This window comes from Tiliqua scincoides, chromosome 11 (assembly GCF_035046505.1).
Source record: "Tiliqua scincoides isolate rTilSci1 chromosome 11, rTilSci1.hap2, whole genome shotgun sequence".
Lineage (NCBI taxonomy): Eukaryota > Metazoa > Chordata > Lepidosauria > Squamata > Scincidae > Tiliqua > Tiliqua scincoides.
The window spans coordinates 10,074,962-10,083,197 of record NC_089831.1 but is presented as its reverse complement, the minus strand read 5'-3'; the positions used below and the strand labels follow the sequence as shown (position 1 = coordinate 10,083,197).

The 8,236-nt window shown below is 50.6% G+C and overlaps 3 pseudogenes; 1 reads left to right on the top strand and 2 right to left on the bottom strand.

Annotated features, from left to right (window-relative positions):
- LOC136662783 (5S ribosomal RNA) lies at positions 1 to 120 on the top strand (annotated as a pseudogene).
- Positions 121 to 7,262: 7,142 nt separating this feature from the next.
- LOC136662661 (5S ribosomal RNA) lies at positions 7,263 to 7,385 on the bottom strand (annotated as a pseudogene).
- A 29-nt stretch (positions 7,386 to 7,414) lies between these two features.
- On the bottom strand, positions 7,415 to 7,537 carry LOC136662604 (5S ribosomal RNA; annotated as a pseudogene).
- Positions 7,538 to 8,236: the final 699 nt, after the last annotated feature.

Sequence of the window (8,236 nt, the reverse complement as noted above, 5' to 3'; positions counted from 1 at the left end):
CCTAGCAGCAACTGTTACCCCGCACACGCTTGATCTCGTCTGATCTCGGAAGCTAAGCAGGGTCAGGCCTGGTTAGTACTTGGATGGGAGACCGCCTGGGAATACTGGGTGCTGTAGGCTTATACCATAGTCTTTCGAGACTGGAGTTTGCCAACCATCTCCCTATACTGAACACTATCTCCCGATCTCGTCTGATCTCAGAAGCTAAGCAGGGTCAGGCCTGGTTAGTACTTGGATGGGAGACCAAGGAATGGGAATACCGGGTGCTGTAGGCTTATACCATAGTCTTTCGAGACTGAAGGTTGCCAACCATTACTCACCCTATCATAAGAAGAGCCCTGATGAACCAGGCCCACGGCCCATCTAGTCCAGCTTCCTGTATATCACAGCAGCCCACCAGAGGCCTCAGGGACCGACCACAAGATACTTGCATAATGTTCCTGGTGCATTTCATGCACAAGGGATGAGAGGAGGGGGAAGATAGAAAGATTAAAAAAAAAAGGCCATTTCTCTACTTCAGCTTCCTAGCGTTGCCATTACTGGAGCAACTTATGGAGCACTAGTAGAGACAAAGAAGATAAAAGAGTGCGTGTGGGGGGAGGCACTGGGAAAAGTAAAGTAGGGGAGAAGGGAATAAAAATATTCCTGTTGGAGCTGCTGCTTGTCTCCATGTGCAGAATTGGAGCACTGAAGTCTTAGCACACTCTTACACCAGAGTACACCTATAAACTGAGTACACCTTGGGAGCCCTGCTAGGAAAACCCTCTCACCCATTTGGCGACATCCATCCACAAGGTCGCCAACATTTCACTCTGCTATATTGGATCTCCGGGAGCCCTAAATATGAATATTATCCTTTGTTCAACACACCAAGCAAAAAAAGGATGTATTGGGGAACACATCCATTCAGTGTCTTCCCATTTTCAATCAAATACACATTCCCAAGTTGCTGGTATTATCTCCTGACTATTCCAGACATACATGTGGGTTTTCCTGTGACATTTATTGATTTGACTTGCAATATTTTCAGACTAGATTTCTAAAAATAATAAATGAAAATCACAGTCGTTAACTAAAATGAGTCCAAAATACAACCATCAGAAGCGCATCTGAACACAAAAACAGCATTAATGATGTCTTATTCTTGTTCTTTAGTGGAAAGGCCCTCACTTTGCTACCACCAACTAGATAGTAGCTCCCACTGATGAACTCTGAGCAAGAGAGTAGGGCTGATCCGGTGGGATTTACTCACCCCATCATAAGAATATAAGAACTTTGCCAGATCAGGCCCAGGGCCCATCTAGTCCAGCTTCCTATATCTCATGGTGGCCCACTAGATGCCACCCATTGGTGCTCCATTGGGTGCAGCTGCATCATAGGGAGGTGACATTTCTGATAGAATTGGGCTATGACAGTGTCACCTGGGCCCAGCCAAGGCAGCCAGGAGTTCCCTGGGAACAGGGATCTCCTCTAGAGTCAAGGCCTACTCAGGAGCAAGCCTCAAGCGTCATCAGGACTGGGGGCCTTTGCAGAACACCTACCTGGGAATAGGAACAAGGAACAGCTGGGAACAGGCAGACACATGGTCAGGAGGGGTGGGGCTGGACTGACCTGAGGTTGGCCTCATAAGGAGCCTGGAGAGGGAAGAAGGAGGTTGCTTCTCTCCAGAGGGGTGGAAGGCCAGAGTGAAGCCAGAGGGGGGAAGTCTCCCCTGCCTGAGGGCAAAGAGAGAGGCTTCCAGAGGGAAGGGGCTATGGTCCGCTCTGGAGAGAGGAGGCTGGGGCAGGGACCTCCCTGACCCAGGACCTGCCCGGACCCAGAGGGCGTACCCTGGAGAGACTGGGTTTTTGAGCCGGGCGCTCGCTGCCAACTATACCCCGTGGTGGCTAACCGACCAAGGATCCAGCACAGAGGTACCGTGGGCCCTCCCAAGGCCAGCCAGCCTGACCCCAGCCAGCAGGGTTGTGGCCCTCCAGAAGCCGGGCTCTGGGCCAAGAGACCCTGGCCAGGAAGCTTGGGCTGGAACCACCAAGGAGCCGGAAGGGCTGGGTCCTGAGCCAATCAGACAACGACGGCACAAGTCAGCATAGAGTGTGGTGGGCCGTGCAGTAACGGTCCACATGAATGTTAAACGGTTGACGCAATTAAACTGCCTGTGTAGAGCTACCATACCTGCTTCCCGTCCTTTAATTCACCGCCGAACACTGCTCATCGACCGGGTAAGCCCCTCGCGCTTAGTAACAACCCCAGGGAAGGGGCCTCCTCCCGCCATGGACGTTACAGACAGCCATCAAGTTTGAATAAAAGCAACATTGATATATCAGAGTAACTGGAGATGTGCATTGGTTAGGGTCCTAGGATCTCATCTGAGAACCAAGTTCAACAGGAGGCTCAAACAATACCTTAGTCTAGTGTTTCTCAAACTGTGGATTGGAACCCACTAGGTGGGTCGTGACCCAATTTCAGGTGGGTCCCCATTCACTTCAATACTTTTATAAATATATTAGACTTGATGCTACCATGGTATGTGACTGCATTTGGGGAAATGTTACAGACCTGTACTTAGGCAACAATGTATATGCTTTTAACCATGACAGTAAATGGGACTTACTCCTGGGTAAGTGTGGGTAGGGATTGCAGCCTAGGATTGTTAAAAATGTTCCTGCTTGATGATGTCATTTCCGGTCATGACACCACTTCCTGTGGGTCCTGACAGATTCTCATTCTAAAAAGTGGGTCCCAGTGCTAAAAGTTTGAGAACCACTGCCTTCGTCATAATCTTCACAGAGACTGTGTAATTGCCCTCAACATGTGCTTGATTATGTTTACTCCCATTCCTTGCCCTTCTTCTCCTTTTTGGTTTGTTTGCTTTTTTCCAGGTTTTTTTCTTTTCTTTTCCCCCTGCCTACCAGCGCCCTTATTAATGAACTGTGAAAGCTGACATTTCCAATAAGGAACAATTAAATCTGAAACCAAATGTAATGAACTCATTCATTTACAAAATAATAGCTAACTAGTACGCGACCAGTGAAAAATGATTGCAGGGAAGGGTGGGTGGGGGGGGGAGGAAGATAGAGTAAATTAAGTCTGACTACATTAATGTGCTTTAAATACTTCTATTGCCCAGAAAATTAAACAGGAAGCATCCTATTAGCTATTTTGCACAGAGGGGTAGAAGGGTAGTAATGGGTGTATTAAGAATAGCAAATTTTGCAAACTGCTGCCTCTTCTGAAGGGGCCCTGACCAAGCCTCAGAGACTCTTCCACCAGGTCCTAAAAGCGTGTGAGGCCCCAAACTCGGGGCATTTGTCCCATCAATGAAATGGGAGGTCCACTACTCTTCTCTTCCCTTCTACATTTCCGCTTCCTTTCTATCCTCCATCTTTCTGTTCCAACCCAGGTGGTAGAAAGAGGAGGAGGAAGAGCAGTGGAGGTCAGTAGGCAGACAGAGATGGCTGCCCCCTCCAATCTGCTGCCTGAGGTGACCACTCCAGCCCTGACCCCTCATCTCCATGTCATGGCCTATGGGGAGACAGCATAACATGTGAAATCATCCAACAGGACACTCTCCCAACTTCTGGTACCCTCTATTGCTAAGGCAGTGTTTCTCAATGTATGTCCTCTGCCGAACCACTCACGTACCCATTCACCTATTCAAAGTACCGCCGGACGTAACAGGTGATGACAACATCAGCAGTTACTTCTGGGTCGGGAGGCCAGATGTGACACAACAAACACCAATAAGAGGCTCAGGGTGGATAGGAGGGCTTTTTGTGAGTGGACAAGCATGCTTTGTAGCTCTGCCCGCCGAGCTAAGCCTCCAACCACTGGTTGTTGTGTCATGTTCCTGGTCCTGCTGTTGGGCAGCAGGTGTCCAGGGGCCCTGCGAGTACCATCAGACAGCATCTCAAGTACCACCAGTGGTACCTGTACTGGTTGTTGGCAACCTTCAGTCTCGGAAGACTATGGTATCGCGCTCTGGATGGTGGTTCTGGCACAGCGTCTAGTGTGGCTGAAAAGGCCAATTCGGGAGTGACAATCCCTTCCACACTGGGAGCAAGTGTAGTGTGTCCCTGGTCTGTCTCCCTGGCTATGGGCCTTCCTTCTTTGCCTCTTTGCCTCAGTCTGTTGGCAAAGTGTTTCTTCAAACTGGGAAAGGCCATGCCTCCTCAGAGGCATGGGTTTCCCACCTGTTGAGGTCCACTCCTAAGGCCTTCAGATCCCTCTTGCAGATGTCCTTGTATCGCAGCTGTGGTCTACCTGTAGGGCACTTTCCTTGCACGAGTTCTCCATAGAGGAGATCCTTTGGGATCCGGCCATCATCCATTCTCACAACATGACCAAGCCAATGCAGGCGTGTCTGTTTCAGCAGTGCATACATGCTAGGGATTCCAGCAAGTTCCAGGACTGTGTTGTTTGGAACTTTGTCCTGCCAGGTGATGGCCGAGGATGCATCGGAGGCAGCGCATGTGGAAAGCGTTCAGTTTCCTCTCCTGTTGTGAGCGAAGAGTTCATGACTCGCTGCAGTACAGAAGTGTACTCAGGACGCAAGCTCTGTAGACCTGGATCTTGGTATGTTCCGTCAGCTTCTTGTTGGACCAGACTCTCTTTGTGAGTCTGGAAAACGTGGTAGCTGCTTTACCGATGCGCTTGTTTAGCTCGGTATCGACAGAAAGAGTGTCGGAGATCGTTGAGCCAAGGTACACAAAGTCATGGACAACCTCCAGTTCATGCTCAGAGATTGTAATGCAGGGAGGTGAGTCCACATCCTGAACCATGACCTGTACTACTAGTTGAGAAATACTGTGCTAAGGGTATGAACTCCTCTCCCCCCCCCTTTGGTTGTACCTTACTGGCAGCTGGCTTACCCTACCTGGTACACTATCATGCTGGCCACCAATGTCTCTGATGCCTCCCTTTTCACTCCCAGTCCCACTCCAACCTCCAAAACTTTTGGAAACCTCTGCAATGGAGCAAGGCAAGAACCAAGAGGCATGAACAAAGAACACAGGCCCTGGCAGTCAAATCCCAATTCCCATTCCAAGTCATCACACTCCTCTCCGTTGAAAGTTGGCCAGCTTTGATCATGTTGATGTGTGCTCCCTGCTTTGAACGTCTCTAAACCTCGATGACATGATGTGCAGGAACACATTTTCGACTCGAGGGCAATTGGTTTGCCTTTTTTTTTTCTCCTTCTGAAGACGAAGGACACCCAGAGCATTCCCCAAGTGTAGGCATAGAGAAGCGCATTTGCTTAATCTTGTTATCGGAAGAGGAATACCCACCACCACGAAAAAAACACCTTTGGGGCCTTGGTTTGTAAATTTAAAACACACACACAGAGAGAGAGAGAGAGTTTGTGGCCCTCTGGTGAAATAAATTCATGTAAATGCCGCCGTTCTGCATATGCCCTCTAGTTATGACAGGCGATGATTCGGGATGCGCTCTCCTTGCATGCTGATGACTCCTGACCACCTGGATGGCGCCAGCAAATCCCTCGCCTTGAAGAAGCTGCTTCTGCAACGGAGGGATGAGCCGGAGCTTGTTAAGGGCATTATCGTCGCTTGTTCAAAAGCTTGCTGCGCTTTAGGGCAAAATCAGGAGCCGGGAGAGATCTGAACCGCCTCAATGGAAGCTGATGAGGAGGTGTTTGGAGACAGCCACAATGTCAGAGTGACGAGGGAGGTGATTTGGATTCCGAGTGACTCCAGCTTGTCTCACTCGAGTGCCTTTCAGCCGCACGAATGCACAGTGAAACAAAAACAATGGTGACGCAGCTACATTTGTCCAAGCCATAGATTATTACCATGGGGGGGGGGGGTCAGCCAAGTGAAGGCCCTGACTGAAGCCCCATAAGCTTCCCACGGCCTGTCCAGCCAAACTCTAAAGCCACCCAGCACTTGGTTTTGCATTGCAGCAGCAGAGCGATAGGCTCAGCCTTGTCCCTGGAGACACATCAGTGCTCCCGCAGACCAAGTGTGACAGGCAGGAAAAACAATGGATGCCTCAGCTGACTTGCACGAGTACGGCCCAAATCCTAACCAGTTTTCCAGCACTGCCATAGCTGTGTGCTGCATCCTACAACTGGGTGGCAATCACACAGCCCTCCTCATGGTAGGGAACATTTGTTCCCTTACTTCGGAGCTGCATTGCCTTTACCTCAGTGCTGGAAAGTTGGTTAGGATTGTGCCCTAAGTCTTCTCCCCCCCCCAACATTTTGATTGCCATTTTTCCTGAATGCCCACTCATCTACCCACTGACAATGATGACAGCGGAAGAAGTGGGCAGGTGGAGCTACGGGGGAATAAAGGAGGGGAAAGAAAGCTGCTTCCTTCTCTGACCTCCACCCCAGTGACATAGCTATGCTGTCTGGCACGGGGCGGGATTTTTTAACACCTTCCAGGTCTTAGAAAGGCACTTTGGTTTCTGTTAGAACCGGAAGTGCCTTTCTAAGATGTCCAGCAGGCCTTCTGAAGCCCAGGGAGGCCATGGATGGCCAAGCCTTGGAAGGACTGCCTGGGGCCTTAAGAAAGGCACTTGTACTTTTTGCAGGCACCTCCAGCTTCAATGAAAAACAGAAGTGCCTTTCTAAGGCCTTCTGAGTCCCAGGGTGGCTGTGTACCCTCTGACACCCCCCAGGCATGACACCAACTGACCCCTCAGGTTCCCCTTAGCTTTACCACTGCTCCACCACCACCCCAAGCACTTGGGGAGAGGGGGAAACCTTGGAGGTCGTGTTCCATGCAAGCACACGGGAGTCCCAAAGCAATGTGCCCAATAGTCCAGCACCACCTGATTGTTGCTTAGAAGCAAGCTGGGAGAGTGAGCAGGCCATTCATGTATCATCAGTCACCATCAAGCAGGGTGTTTATCACTCAACGTATGACACATATGACCCATTCAACCAAAACTCTCCATTGCTCAATCTAGTTTACAGCCCAATTCTAAGCCGGAGGCATCCTTGGAGGCATCCAGAGGAGTAGTGGTGCTGAAATGGCTGTCACTGCATCCTATGGGGCCAGGGCAGCCACTAGAGACTCCTCATGATAAGGAAATGCTTGCTTCCTTATCCTGGATAGAACACAGCAGACAGCAATGCTATTTGAGGCATAATCCTAACTCCTTATGTCAGTGCTTTCCAGTGCTGGCATAGCGGTGCCAATGGGACATGTGCTGCATCCTGCAGTTGGGTGGCACTCATGGAGGTCTCCTCAAAGCAAGGGAATGGTTGGCAACCTTCAGTCTCGAAAGACTATGGTAGAAGCCTACAGCACCCGATATTCCCAGGTGGTCTCCCATCCAAGTACTAACCAGGCCTGACCCTGCTTAGCTTCCGAGATCAGACGAGATCGGGAGATAGTGTTCAGTATAGGGAGATGGTTGGCAACCTTCAGTCTCGAAAGACTATGGTATAAGCCTACAGCACCCGGTATTCCCAGGCGGTCTCCCATCCAAGTACTAACCAGGCCTGACCCTGCTTAGCTTCCGAGATCAGACGAGATCGGGAGATAGTGTTCAGTATAGGGAGATGGTTGGCAACCTTCACTCTCGAAAGACTATGGTATAAGCCTACAGCACCCAGTATTACCAGGCGGTCTCCCATCCAAGAACTAACCAGGCCTGACCCTGCACGTGCAGGGTAACAGGGATCAGGCACGTGCAGGGTAACAGGGAATGTTTGTTCCCTTACCTCAGTGCTGGAAAGCACTGACATAAGGGGATAGGATTGCGCCCTTTGTTGTTGCAGAACCAAGGAGGCCCATGTCGGTCATTCTGGTCAAGGAGGGGCATAGGATTTGGTGGCAGAGTCTGCTGCCATCCCCCTCCTGGGCCTGATCCTCCTTCCAGCCCACCTTCCCCCAGCCCAGTTCTGCCCTCTCCCTCCCTCTCCCGCCCCCCAAATTCCCAGCCGGAGGACTTACAGCCAAAGCCACTGCCATCAGCCATCAGCCAAAGCCATCAACTTCGCAGCACTGAAGCCCAGCACAGACTGGCGCTGGCTTCAGCACCAGCCCAGTGGGCTTACCACCGGTGCAGAAGTGCCTTATGGCACTTTTGCAACAGTAGTTGCTGGGGCAGCACACAGCCACTGGCGCTTAGGATCAAGTCCTTAGTTTAGTCTACCCTGAGTGGCATTGCTTGCCGAGGCAGAATCCTTTCTCACCCTCTTAACCTGAGGGACTCTTAACCTCTTACCCTCTGGGGACTGTAATCCCAATCCTATGCATGTCTACTC